Consider the following 12,696-nt stretch of genomic DNA (forward strand, 5'->3'; position numbering starts at 1 on the left):
AGCACAAAATACAATAAGAGACGGAGTAAATCTCACCGCTGTAGAGCAAGTCCTGTGTGGTCTAGTGGCTAGGATACCTGGCTTTCACTCAACAGGTCCGGCTTCGATTCCCGGTACCGGAACGGAACTATTTGCGCACACAACGCTCCATGTTTTGGTCTTCGAACTGTCGTTGGTCGCCCTTCTTCCTTGGCTTCAACCGAACGCAATCGGGGAAAGCAGGCACGTGATGCAGTTACTGTCAGCACCGGAATAAAGGGAGAAGAGGCACTGGTCCGCTGTTGGGCTGCTACCAGCGTCAGTGAGTAGTCGGTGCAGTCGCCAGTAGCGCCAGAAGCCTACACACACCTTCCACTTAATCACGTTGCTTGAAACCGCTCCAACCACAACAAGCGAAAGCCCGGATAGCTCAGTCGGTAGAGCATTAGGCTTTTAACCTAAGGGTCCAGGGTTCGAGTCCCTGTCCGGCCGAAGATTTTAACGCTTCCATAATGGCTCGTCTCGTAGCGATAGTAGCCCTGTCGTAATCAGTGCACGGTTTTACGTTTCCTGTCGGCATTCTGCGCAGACGCAACCGGTTGGGTTTTTCACGATTCGAGGGGCACCTGTTGGACAAGCAGTCGTGGCCGAGTGGTTAAGGCGTCTGACTAGAAATCAGATTCCCTCTGTGAGCGTAGGTTCGAGTCCTACCGACTGCGTCGGATTTTTCTTTTCTTGTTTTGGAAGAAGAAGCAGAAAATATCGCGTTTTGGTACCTCGCCACACCTCACCTCTCACAGCCGTTTATAGTGCCTGTCCTTTAGATAAGGGCGATTTCCAAGCGTCAGCTTTCGCGTCAGCCGAGCAAAGTCGGGACAAGTCGGGACATACTACAGGATGGTGCAACGACGAAAAAAAAAAAAACCTTAATTTAACAGCAGGAGCCCACATAATGATACGGAAAAATTAGCGCCACTTGCGGTGGCCGGGAATCGTACCCGGATCAACTGCTTGGAAGGCAACTATGCTCAACAGTACAACACCACCGCACTGCCGCTGCTCGCAACGCCGCGCTGTGTCGGCTTCCCGCCCGCCCACAGCGGCCCACGGCTATAGGAGCTGCAGGCGCATTACGAGGTAGGAGGGTGCATCCACACGCATTCGGGCAGCGCCTCCAAGCACGCTACGTCTTTGGGCAAGACTCGTCGCCGCTGACGCAAGGTTACTCACACGATAGTAATGAACGGTCGTTTTAAGGCAGTGTAGTGGGGGACTTCGCGAGTTTAACCCCTTTTTCGACGTCGCTGGGTGGCAATCCCAGTTTCCCTGCCGACAGCTGCTTGGAAAGCACGGGTAGCTTGTCGAGCATCTGTAGTTGAGTGGTTTGTGACTCAGTAGTGCAGTAGGCAGCGCCTAAGTCTCATAATCTTAAGGTATGCCGGCACGATTCCCGGTCGATGCATTATTTTGCTCTTGTGGCAACAATGCTGCCGCGCGGATTGCTCGCTTGAGATGGGTCAGCCTCAGGACCTTATAGCTGTATAGCTGCGGCTGCAGTTTAATCTAGAGAGTCGGGACAGCACGTGTAGCAAGACAACAGATTCTTCAGAAAGCGCAAACTGTCTATCTCTAATATGTGAGACTTACCGAGTTTCGTACGTGTAGCAAGACAATAGATCCTTCAGAAAGCGCAAACTGTCTTTCTCTAAAATGTGAGACTTAGCGAGTTTCCTTCGAGGACGTCTCCGGCGTGCCTCGGTAGCGCAGTAGGCAGCGCGTAAGTCTCATAATCTTAAGGTCGTGAGTTCGATCCTCACCTGGGGCATTTAATTTTCTGTACATCATGGCTGCATTAAGGGCGTTGCTGTTGCTAGGGAACGAACTTAACTGTTGTCCGTTATCCACACGGAGTCCACGCCTCAGCGTCAAAATGTTTACTTCCAATTATGACGACGTAACAACTTTGATATTTCTCCTCCGTGTTACAAACAAAATGCGATGCACACAGCAATGGACAGTCAATTTTGAACTGTGCGCCATGCCGGTCTGTAGGCGCGGATATGATCGCAAGCAGAGAACAGCACTGAGTCCAGATTCAGCACAAAATACAATAAGAGACGGAGTAAATCTCACCGCTGTAGAGCAAGTCCTGTGTGGTCTAGTGGCTAGGATACCTGGCTTTCACTCAACAGGTCCGGCTTCGATTCCCGGTACCGGAACGGAACTATTTGCGCACACAACGCTCCATGTTTTGGTCTTCGAACTGTCGTTGGTCGCCCTTCTTCCTTGGCTTCAACCGAACGCAATCGGGGAAAGCAGGCACGTGATGCAGTTACTGTCAGCACCGGAATAAAGGGAGAAGAGGCACTGGTCCGCTGTTGGGCTGCTACCAGCGTCAGTGAGTAGTCGGTGCAGTCGCCAGTAGCGCCAGAAGCCTACACACACCTTCCACTTAATCACGTTGCTTGAAACCGCTCCAACCACAACAAGCGAAAGCCCGGATAGCTCAGTCGGTAGAGCATTAGGCTTTTAACCTAAGGGTCCAGGGTTCGAGTCCCTGTCCGGCCGAAGATTTTAACGCTTCCATAATGGCTCGTCTCGTAGCGATAGTAGCCCTGTCGTAATCAGTGCACGGTTTTACGTTTCCTGTCGGCATTCTGCGCAGACGCAACCGGTTGGGTTTTTCACGATTCGAGGGGCACCTGTTGGACAAGCAGTCGTGGCCGAGTGGTTAAGGCGTCTGATTAGAAATCAGATTCCCTCTGGGAGCGTAGGTTCGAGTCCTACCGACTGCGTCGGATTTTTCTTTTCTTGTTTTGGAAGAAGAAGCAGAAAATATCGCGTTTTGGTACCTCGCCACACCTCACCTCTCACAGCCGTTTATAGTGCCTGTCCTTTAGATAAGGGCGATTTCCAAGCGTCAGCTTTCGCGTCAGCCGAGCAAAGTCGGGACAAGTCGGGACATACTACAGGATGGTGCAACGACGAAAAAAAAAAAAAAACCTTAATTTAACAGCAGGAGCCCACATAATGATACGGAAAAATTAGCGCCACTTGCGGTGGCCGGGAATCGTACCCGGATCAACTGCTTGGAAGGCAACTATGCTCAACAGTACAACACCACCGCACTGCCGCTGCTCGCAACGCCGCGATGTGTCGGCTTCCCGCCCGCCCACAGCGGCCCACGGCTATAGGAGCTGCAGGCGCATTACGAGGTAGGAGGGTGCATCCACACGCATTCGGGCAGCGCCTCCAAGCACGCTACGTCTTTGGGCAAGACTCGTCGCCGCTGACGCAAGGTTACTCACACGATAGTAATGAACGGTCGTTTTAAGGCAGTGTAGTGGGGGACTTCGCGAGTTTAACCCCTTTTTCGACGTCGCTGGGTGGCAATCCCAGTTTCCCTGCCGACAGCTGCTTGGAAAGCACGGGTAGCTTGTCGAGCATCTGTAGTTGAGTGGTTTGTGACTCAGTAGTGCAGTAGGCAGCGCCTAAGTCTCATAATCTTAAGGTATGCCGGCACGATTCCCGGTCGATGCATTATTTTGCTCTTGTGGCAACAATGCTGCCGCGCGGATTGCTCGCTTGAGATGGGTCAGCCTCAGGACCTTATAGCTGTATAGCTGCGGCTGCAGTTTAATCTAGAGAGTCGGGACAGCACGTGTAGCAAGACAACAGATTCTTCAGAAAGCGCAAACTGTCTATCTCTAATATGTGAGACTTACCGAGTTTCGTACGTGTAGCAAGACAATAGATCCTTCAGAAAGCGCAAACTGTCTTTCTCTAAAATGTGAGACTTAGCGAGTTTCCTTCGAGGACGTCTCCGGCGTGCCTCGGTAGCGCAGTAGGCAGCGCGTAAGTCTCATAATCTTAAGGTCGTGAGTTCGATCCTCACCTGGGGCATTTAATTTTCTGTACATCATGGCTGCATTAAGGGCGTTGCTGTTGCTAGGGAACGAACTTAACTGTTGTCCGTTATCCACACGGAGTCCACGCCTCAGCGTCAAAATGTTTACTTCCAATTATGACGACGTAACAACTTTGATATTTCTCCTCCGTGTTACAAACAAAATGCGATGCACACAGCAATGGACAGTCAATTTTGAACTGTGCGCCATGCCGGTCTGTAGGCGCGGATATGATCGCAAGCAGAGAACAGCACTGAGTCCAGATTCAGCACAAAATACAATAAGAGACGGGGTAAATCTCACCGCTGTAGAGCAAGTCCTGTGTGGTCTAGTGGCTAGGATACCTGGCTTTCACTCAACAGGTCCGGCTTCGATTCCCGGTACCGGAACGGAACTATTTGCGCACACAACGCTCCATGTTTTGGTCTTCGAACTGTCGTTGGTCGCCCTTCTTCCTTGGCTTCAACCGAACGCAATCGGGGAAAGCAGGCACGTGATGCAGTTACTGTCAGCACCGGAATAAAGGGAGAAGAGGCACTGGTCCGCTGTTGGGCTGCTACCAGCGTCAGTGAGTAGTCGGTGCAGTCGCCAGTAGCGCCAGAAGCCTACACACACCTTCCACTTAATCACGTTGCTTGAAACCGCTCCAACCACAACAAGCGAAAGCCCGGATAGCTCAGTCGGTAGAGCATTAGGCTTTTAACCTAAGGGTCCAGGGTTCGAGTCCCTGTCCGGCCGAAGATTTTAACGCTTCCATAATGGCTCGTCTCGTAGCGATAGTAGCCCTGTCGTAATCAGTGCACGGTTTTACGTTTCCTGTCGGCATTCTGCGCAGACGCAACCGGTTGGGTTTTTCACGATTCGAGGGGCACCTGTTGGACAAGCAGTCGTGGCCGAGTGGTTAAGGCGTCTGACTAGAAATCAGATTCCCTCTGGGAGCGTAGGTTCGAGTCCTACCGACTGCGTCGGATTTTTCTTTTCTTGTTTTGGAAGAAGAAGCAGAAAATATCGCGTTTTGGTACCTCGCCACACCTCACCTCTCACAGCCGTTTATAGTGCCTGTCCTTTAGATAAGGGCGATTTCCAAGCGTCAGCTTTCGCGTCAGCCGAGCAAAGTCGGGACAAGTCGGGACATACTACAGGATGGTGCAACGACGAAAAAAAAAAAAAACCTTAATTTAACAGCAGGAGCCCACATAATGATACGGAAAAATTAGCGCCACTTGCGGTGGCCGGGAATCGTACCCGGATCAACTGCTTGGAAGGCAACTATGCTCAACAGTACAACACCACCGCACTGCCGCTGCTCGCAACGCCGCGATGTGTCGGCTTCCCGCCCGCCCACAGCGGCCCACGGCTATAGGAGCTGCAGGCGCATTACGAGGTAGGAGGGTGCATCCACACGCATTCGGGCAGCGCCTCCAAGCACGCTACGTCTTTGGGCAAGACTCGTCGCCGCTGACGCAAGGTTACTCACACGATAGTAATGAACGGTCGTTTTAAGGCAGTGTAGTGGGGGACTTCGCGAGTTTAACCCCTTTTTCGACGTCGCTGGGTGGCAATCCCAGTTTCCCTGCCGACAGCTGCTTGGAAAGCACGGGTAGCTTGTCGAGCATCTGTAGTTGAGTGGTTTGTGACTCAGTAGTGCAGTAGGCAGCGCCTAAGTCTCATAATCTTAAGGTATGCCGGCACGATTCCCGGTCGATGCATTATTTTGCTCTTGTGGCAACAATGCTGCCGCGCGGATTGCTCGCTTGAGATGGGTCAGCCTCAGGACCTTATAGCTGTATAGCTGCGGCTGCAGTTTAATCTAGAGAGTCGGGACAGCACGTGTAGCAAGACAACAGATTCTTCAGAAAGCGCAAACTGTCTATCTCTAATATGTGAGACTTACCGAGTTTCGTACGTGTAGCAAGACAATAGATCCTTCAGAAAGCGCAAACTGTCTTTCTCTAAAATGTGAGACTTAGCGAGTTTCCTTCGAGGACGTCTCCGGCGTGCCTCGGTAGCGCAGTAGGCAGCGCGTAAGTCTCATAATCTTAAGGTCGTGAGTTCGATCCTCACCTGGGGCATTTAATTTTCTGTACATCATGGCTGCATTAAGGGCGTTGCTGTTGCTAGGGAACGAACTTAACTGTTGTCCGTTATCCACACGGAGTCCACGCCTCAGCGTCAAAATGTTTACTTCCAATTATGACGACGTAACAACTTTGATATTTCTCCTCCGTGTTACAAACAAAATGCGATGCACACAGCAATGGACAGTCAATTTTGAACTGTGCGCCATGCCGGTCTGTAGGCGCGGATATGATCGCAAGCAGAGAACAGCACTGAGTCCAGATTCAGCACAAAATACAATAAGAGACGGAGTAAATCTCACCGCTGTAGAGCAAGTCCTGTGTGGTCTAGTGGCTAGGATACCTGGCTTTCACTCAACAGGTCCGGCTTCGATTCCCGGTACCGGAACGGAACTATTTGCGCACACAACGCTCCATGTTTTGGTCTTCGAACTGTCGTTGGTCGCCCTTCTTCCTTGGCTTCAACCGAACGCAATCGGGGAAAGCAGGCACGTGATGCAGTTACTGTCAGCACCGGAATAAAGGGAGAAGAGGCACTGGTCCGCTGTTGGGCTGCTACCAGCGTCAGTGAGTAGTCGGTGCAGTCGCCAGTAGCGCCAGAAGCCTACACACACCTTCCACTTAATCACGTTGCTTGAAACCGCTCCAACCACAACAAGCGAAAGCCCGGATAGCTCAGTCGGTAGAGCATTAGGCTTTTAACCTAAGGGTCCAGGGTTCGAGTCCCTGTCCGGCCGAAGATTTTAACGCTTCCATAATGGCTCGTCTCGTAGCGATAGTAGCCCTGTCGTAATCAGGGCACGGTTTTACGTTTCCTGTCGGCATTCTGCGCAGACGCAACCGGTTGGGTTTTTCACGATTCGAGGGGCACCTGTTGGACAAGCAGTCGTGGCCGAGTGGTTAAGGCGTCTGACTAGAAATCAGATTCCCTCTGGGAGCGTAGGTTCGAGTCCTACCGACTGCGTCGGATTTTTCTTTTCTTGTTTTGGAAGAAGAAGCAGAAAATATCGCGTTTTGGTACCTCGCCACACCTCACCTCTCACAGCCGTTTATAGTGCCTGTCCTTTAGATAAGGGCGATTTCCAAGCGTCAGCTTTCGCGTCAGCCGAGCAAAGTCGGGACAAGTCGGGACATACTACAGGATGGTGCAACGACGAAAAAAAAAAAAAAACCTTAATTTAACAGCAGGAGCCCACATAATGATACGGAAAAATTAGCGCCACTTGCGGTGGCCGGGAATCGTACCCGGATCAACTGCTTGGAAGGCAACTATGCTCAACAGTACAACACCACCGCACTGCCGCTGCTCGCAACGCCGCGATGTGTCGGCTTCCCGCCCGCCCACAGCGGCCCACGGCTATAGGAGCTGCAGGCGCATTACGAGGTAGGAGGGTGCATCCACACGCATTCGGGCAGCGCCTCCAAGCACGCTACGTCTTTGGGCAAGACTCGTCGCCGCTGACGCAAGGTTACTCACACGATAGTAATGAACGGTCGTTTTAAGGCAGTGTAGTGGGGGACTTCGCGAGTTTAACCCCTTTTTCGACGTCGCTGGGTGGCAATCCCAGTTTCCCTGCCGACAGCTGCTTGGAAAGCACGGGTAGCTTGTCGAGCATCTGTAGTTGAGTGGTTTGTGACTCAGTAGTGCAGTAGGCAGCGCCTAAGTCTCATAATCTTAAGGTATGCCGGCACGATTCCCGGTCGATGCATTATTTTGCTCTTGTGGCAACAATGCTGCCGCGCGGATTGCTCGCTTGAGATGGGTCAGCCTCAGGACCTTATAGCTGTATAGCTGCGGCTGCAGTTTAATCTAGAGAGTCGGGACAGCACGTGTAGCAAGACAACAGATTCTTCAGAAAGCGCAAACTGTCTATCTCTAATATGTGAGACTTACCGAGTTTCGTACGTGTAGCAAGACAATAGATCCTTCAGAAAGCGCAAACTGTCTTTCTCTAAAATGTGAGACTTAGCGAGTTTCCTTCGAGGACGTCTCCGGCGTGCCTCGGTAGCGCAGTAGGCAGCGCGTAAGTCTCATAATCTTAAGGTCGTGAGTTCGATCCTCACCTGGGGCATTTAATTTTCTGTACATCATGGCTGCATTAAGGGCGTTGCTGTTGCTAGGGAACGAACTTAACTGTTGTCCGTTATCCACACGGAGTCCACGCCTCAGCGTCAAAATGTTTACTTCCAATTATGACGACGTAACAACTTTGATATTTCTCCTCCGTGTTACAAACAAAATGCGATGCACACAGCAATGGACAGTCAATTTTGAACTGTGCGCCATGCCGGTCTGTAGGCGCGGATATGATCGCAAGCAGAGAACAGCACTGAGTCCAGATTCAGCACAAAATACAATAAGAGACGGAGTAAATCTCACCGCTGTAGAGCAAGTCCTGTGTGGTCTAGTGGCTAGGATACCTGGCTTTCATTCAACAGGTCCGGCTTCGATTCCCGGTACCGGAACGGAACTATTTGCGCACACAACGCTCCATGTTTTGGTCTTCGAACTGTCGTTGGTCGCCCTTCTTCCTTGGCTTCAACCGAACGCAATCGGGGAAAGCAGGCACGTGATGCAGTTACTGTCAGCACCGGAATAAAGGGAGAAGAGGCACTGGTCCGCTGTTGGGCTGCTACCAGCGTCAGTGAGTAGTCGGTGCAGTCGCCAGTAGCGCCAGAAGCCTACACACACCTTCCACTTAATCACGTTGCTTGAAACCGCTCCAACCACAACAAGCGAAAGCCCGGATAGCTCAGTCGGTAGAGCATTAGGCTTTTAACCTAAGGGTCCAGGGTTCGAGTCCCTGTCCGGCCGAAGATTTTAACGCTTCCATAATGGCTCGTCTCGTAGCGATAGTAGCCCTGTCGTAATCAGGGCACGGTTTTACGTTTCCTGTCGGCATTCTGCGCAGACGCAACCGGTTGGGTTTTTCACGATTCGAGGGGCACCTGTTGGACAAGCAGTCGTGGCCGAGTGGTTAAGGCGTCTGACTAGAAATCAGATTCCCTCTGGGAGCGTAGGTTCGAGTCCTACCGACTGCGTCGGATTTTTCTTTTCTTGTTTTGGAAGAAGAAGCAGAAAATATCGCGTTTTGGTACCTCGCCACACCTCACCTCTCACAGCCGTTTATAGTGCCTGTCCTTTAGATAAGGGCGATTTCCAAGCGTCAGCTTTCGCGTCAGCCGAGCAAAGTCGGGACAAGTCGGGACATACTACAGGATGGTGCAACGACGAAAAAAAAAAAAAACCTTAATTTAACAGCAGGAGCCCACATAATGATACGGAAAAATTAGCGCCACTTGCGGTGGCCGGGAATCGTACCCGGATCAACTGCTTGGAAGGCAACTATGCTCAACAGTACAACACCACCGCACTGCCGCTGCTCGCAACGCCGCGATGTGTCGGCTTCCCGCCCGCCCACAGCGGCCCACGGCTATAGGAGCTGCAGGCGCATTACGAGGTAGGAGGGTGCATCCACACGCATTCGGGCAGCGCCTCCAAGCACGCTACGTCTTTGGGCAAGACTCGTCGCCGCTGACGCAAGGTTACTCACACGATAGTAATGAACGGTCGTTTTAAGGCAGTGTAGTGGGGGACTTCGCGAGTTTAACCCCTTTTTCGACGTCGCTGGGTGGCAATCCCAGTTTCCCTGCCGACAGCTGCTTGGAAAGCACGGGTAGCTTGTCGAGCATCTGTAGTTGAGTGGTTTGTGACTCAGTAGTGCAGTAGGCAGCGCCTAAGTCTCATAATCTTAAGGTATGCCGGCACGATTCCCGGTCGATGCATTATTTTGCTCTTGTGGCAACAATGCTGCCGCGCGGATTGCTCGCTTGAGATGGGTCAGCCTCAGGACCTTATAGCTGTATAGCTGCGGCTGCAGTTTAATCTAGAGAGTCGGGACAGCACGTGTAGCAAGACAACAGATTCTTCAGAAAGCGCAAACTGTCTATCTCTAATATGTGAGACTTACCGAGTTTCGTACGTGTAGCAAGACAATAGATCCTTCAGAAAGCGCAAACTGTCTTTCTCTAAAATGTGAGACTTAGCGAGTTTCCTTCGAGGACGTCTCCGGCGTGCCTCGGTAGCGCAGTAGGCAGCGCGTAAGTCTCATAATCTTAAGGTCGTGAGTTCGATCCTCACCTGGGGCATTTAATTTTCTGTACATCATGGCTGCATTAAGGGCGTTGCTGTTGCTAGGGAACGAACTTAACTGTTGTCCGTTATCCACACGGAGTCCACGCCTCAGCGTCAAAATGTTTACTTCCAATTATGACGACGTAACAACTTTGATATTTCTCCTCCGTGTTACAAACAAAATGCGATGCACACAGCAATGGACAGTCAATTTTGAACTGTGCGCCATGCCGGTCTGTAGGCGCGGATATGATCGCAAGCAGAGAACAGCACTGAGTCCAGATTCAGCACAAAATACAATAAGAGACGGAGTAAATCTCACCGCTGTAGAGCAAGTCCTGTGTGGTCTAGTGGCTAGGATACCTGGCTTTCACTCAACAGGTCCGGCTTCGATTCCCGGTACCGGAACGGAACTATTTGCGCACACAACGCTCCATGTTTTGGTCTTCGAACTGTCGTTGGTCGCCCTTCTTCCTTGGCTTCAACCGAACGCAATCGGGGAAAGCAGGCACGTGATGCAGTTACTGTCAGCACCGGAATAAAGGGAGAAGAGGCACTGGTCCGCTGTTGGGCTGCTACCAGCGTCAGTGAGTAGTCGGTGCAGTCGCCAGTAGCGCCAGAAGCCTACACACACCTTCCACTTAATCACGTTGCTTGAAACCGCTCCAACCACAACAAGCGAAAGCCCGGATAGCTCAGTCGGTAGAGCATTAGGCTTTTAACCTAAGGGTCCAGGGTTCGAGTCCCTGTCCGGCCGAAGATTTTAACGCTTCCATAATGGCTCGTCTCGTAGCGATAGTAGCCCTGTCGTAATCAGGGCACGGTTTTACGTTTCCTGTCGGCATTCTGCGCAGACGCAACCGGTTGGGTTTTTCACGATTCGAGGGGCACCTGTTGGACAAGCAGTCGTGGCCGAGTGGTTAAGGCGTCTGACTAGAAATCAGATTCCCTCTGGGAGCGTAGGTTCGAGTCCTACCGACTGCGTCGGATTTTTCTTTTCTTGTTTTGGAAGAAGAAGCAGAAAATATCGCGTTTTGGTACCTCGCCACACCTCACCTCTCACAGCCGTTTATAGTGCCTGTCCTTTAGATAAGGGCGATTTCCAAGCGTCAGCTTTCGCGTCAGCCGAGCAAAGTCGGGACAAGTCGGGACATACTACAGGATGGTGCAACGACGAAAAAAAAAAAAAAACCTTAATTTAACAGCAGGAGCCCACATAATGATACGGAAAAATTAGCGCCACTTGCGGTGGCCGGGAATCGTACCCGGATCAACTGCTTGGAAGGCAACTATGCTCAACAGTACAACACCACCGCACTGCCGCTGCTCGCAACGCCGCGATGTGTCGGCTTCCCGCCCGCCCACAGCGGCCCACGGCTATAGGAGCTGCAGGCGCATTACGAGGTAGGAGGGTGCATCCACACGCATTCGGGCAGCGCCTCCAAGCACGCTACGTCTTTGGGCAAGACTCGTCGCCGCTGACGCAAGGTTACTCACACGATAGTAATGAACGGTCGTTTTAAGGCAGTGTAGTGGGGGACTTCGCGAGTTTAACCCCTTTTTCGACGTCGCTGGGTGGCAATCCCAGTTTCCCTGCCGACAGCTGCTTGGAAAGCACGGGTAGCTTGTCGAGCATCTGTAGTTGAGTGGTTTGTGACTCAGTAGTGCAGTAGGCAGCGCCTAAGTCTCATAATCTTAAGGTATGCCGGCACGATTCCCGGTCGATGCATTATTTTGCTCTTGTGGCAACAATGCTGCCGCGCGGATTGCTCGCTTGAGATGGGTCAGCCTCAGGACCTTATAGCTGTATAGCTGCGGCTGCAGTTTAATCTAGAGAGTCGGGACAGCACGTGTAGCAAGACAACAGATTCTTCAGAAAGCGCAAACTGTCTATCTCTAATATGTGAGACTTACCGAGTTTCGTACGTGTAGCAAGACAATAGATCCTTCAGAAAGCGCAAACTGTCTTTCTCTAAAATGTGAGACTTAGCGAGTTTCCTTCGAGGACGTCTCCGGCGTGCCTCGGTAGCGCAGTAGGCAGCGCGTAAGTCTCATAATCTTAAGGTCGTGAGTTCGATCCTCACCTGGGGCATTTAATTTTCTGTACATCATGGCTGCATTAAGGGCGTTGCTGTTGCTAGGGAACGAACTTAACTGTTGTCCGTTATCCACACGGAGTCCACGCCTCAGCGTCAAAATGTTTACTTCCAATTATGACGACGTAACAACTTTGATATTTCTCCTCCGTGTTACAAACAAAATGCGATGCACACAGCAATGGACAGTCAATTTTGAACTGTGCGCCATGCCGGTCTGTAGGCGCGGATATGATCGCAAGCAGAGAACAGCACTGAGTCCAGATTCAGCACAAAATACAATAAGAGACGGAGTAAATCTCACCGCTGTAGAGCAAGTCCTGTGTGGTCTAGTGGCTAGGATACCTGGCTTTCATTCAACAGGTCCGGCTTCGATTCCCGGTACCGGAACGGAACTATTTGCGCACACAACGCTCCATGTTTTGGTCTTCGAACTGTCGTTGGTCGCCCTTCTTCCTTGGCTTCAACCGAACGCAATCGGGGAAAGCAGGCACGTGATG

General features: G+C 51.6%; 18 non-coding genes across 18 annotated transcripts; all 18 read left to right on the forward strand.

Annotated features, from left to right (window-relative positions):
- The first annotated feature begins 398 nt into the window (after positions 1–398).
- Positions 399–471, forward strand: Trnak-uuu (transfer RNA lysine (anticodon UUU)). The gene has a single exon. It is a non-coding gene; the product is annotated as a tRNA-Lys (tRNA).
- A 145-nt stretch (positions 472–616) lies between these two features.
- Trnas-aga (transfer RNA serine (anticodon AGA)) lies at positions 617–698 on the forward strand. Its single transcript has one exon. It is a non-coding gene; the product is annotated as a tRNA-Ser (tRNA).
- A 1,033-nt stretch (positions 699–1,731) lies between these two features.
- Positions 1,732–1,804, forward strand: Trnam-cau (transfer RNA methionine (anticodon CAU)). Its single transcript has one exon. It is a non-coding gene; the product is annotated as a tRNA-Met (tRNA).
- A 670-nt stretch (positions 1,805–2,474) lies between these two features.
- Positions 2,475–2,547, forward strand: Trnak-uuu (transfer RNA lysine (anticodon UUU)). The gene has a single exon. It is a non-coding gene; the product is annotated as a tRNA-Lys (tRNA).
- Positions 2,548–2,692: 145 nt separating this feature from the next.
- Trnas-aga (transfer RNA serine (anticodon AGA)) lies at positions 2,693–2,774 on the forward strand. The gene has a single exon. It is a non-coding gene; the product is annotated as a tRNA-Ser (tRNA).
- Positions 2,775–3,809: 1,035 nt separating this feature from the next.
- On the forward strand, positions 3,810–3,882 carry Trnam-cau (transfer RNA methionine (anticodon CAU)). Its single transcript has one exon. It is a non-coding gene; the product is annotated as a tRNA-Met (tRNA).
- A 670-nt stretch (positions 3,883–4,552) lies between these two features.
- Trnak-uuu (transfer RNA lysine (anticodon UUU)) lies at positions 4,553–4,625 on the forward strand. Its single transcript has one exon. It is a non-coding gene; the product is annotated as a tRNA-Lys (tRNA).
- Positions 4,626–4,770: 145 nt separating this feature from the next.
- Positions 4,771–4,852, forward strand: Trnas-aga (transfer RNA serine (anticodon AGA)). Its single transcript has one exon. It is a non-coding gene; the product is annotated as a tRNA-Ser (tRNA).
- Positions 4,853–5,886: 1,034 nt separating this feature from the next.
- On the forward strand, positions 5,887–5,959 carry Trnam-cau (transfer RNA methionine (anticodon CAU)). Its single transcript has one exon. It is a non-coding gene; the product is annotated as a tRNA-Met (tRNA).
- A 670-nt stretch (positions 5,960–6,629) lies between these two features.
- On the forward strand, positions 6,630–6,702 carry Trnak-uuu (transfer RNA lysine (anticodon UUU)). The gene has a single exon. It is a non-coding gene; the product is annotated as a tRNA-Lys (tRNA).
- A 145-nt stretch (positions 6,703–6,847) lies between these two features.
- Positions 6,848–6,929, forward strand: Trnas-aga (transfer RNA serine (anticodon AGA)). The gene has a single exon. It is a non-coding gene; the product is annotated as a tRNA-Ser (tRNA).
- A 1,035-nt stretch (positions 6,930–7,964) lies between these two features.
- Positions 7,965–8,037, forward strand: Trnam-cau (transfer RNA methionine (anticodon CAU)). The gene has a single exon. It is a non-coding gene; the product is annotated as a tRNA-Met (tRNA).
- Positions 8,038–8,707: 670 nt separating this feature from the next.
- On the forward strand, positions 8,708–8,780 carry Trnak-uuu (transfer RNA lysine (anticodon UUU)). Its single transcript has one exon. It is a non-coding gene; the product is annotated as a tRNA-Lys (tRNA).
- A 145-nt stretch (positions 8,781–8,925) lies between these two features.
- Positions 8,926–9,007, forward strand: Trnas-aga (transfer RNA serine (anticodon AGA)). Its single transcript has one exon. It is a non-coding gene; the product is annotated as a tRNA-Ser (tRNA).
- A 1,034-nt stretch (positions 9,008–10,041) lies between these two features.
- Positions 10,042–10,114, forward strand: Trnam-cau (transfer RNA methionine (anticodon CAU)). Its single transcript has one exon. It is a non-coding gene; the product is annotated as a tRNA-Met (tRNA).
- A 670-nt stretch (positions 10,115–10,784) lies between these two features.
- On the forward strand, positions 10,785–10,857 carry Trnak-uuu (transfer RNA lysine (anticodon UUU)). Its single transcript has one exon. It is a non-coding gene; the product is annotated as a tRNA-Lys (tRNA).
- Positions 10,858–11,002: 145 nt separating this feature from the next.
- On the forward strand, positions 11,003–11,084 carry Trnas-aga (transfer RNA serine (anticodon AGA)). Its single transcript has one exon. It is a non-coding gene; the product is annotated as a tRNA-Ser (tRNA).
- A 1,035-nt stretch (positions 11,085–12,119) lies between these two features.
- On the forward strand, positions 12,120–12,192 carry Trnam-cau (transfer RNA methionine (anticodon CAU)). Its single transcript has one exon. It is a non-coding gene; the product is annotated as a tRNA-Met (tRNA).
- The last annotated feature ends 504 nt before the right edge of the window (positions 12,193–12,696 follow it).

The sequence above is a fragment of the Schistocerca gregaria genome, unplaced genomic scaffold (assembly GCF_023897955.1).
Source record: "Schistocerca gregaria isolate iqSchGreg1 unplaced genomic scaffold, iqSchGreg1.2 ptg000359l, whole genome shotgun sequence".
Taxonomy (NCBI): domain Eukaryota; kingdom Metazoa; phylum Arthropoda; class Insecta; order Orthoptera; family Acrididae; genus Schistocerca; species Schistocerca gregaria.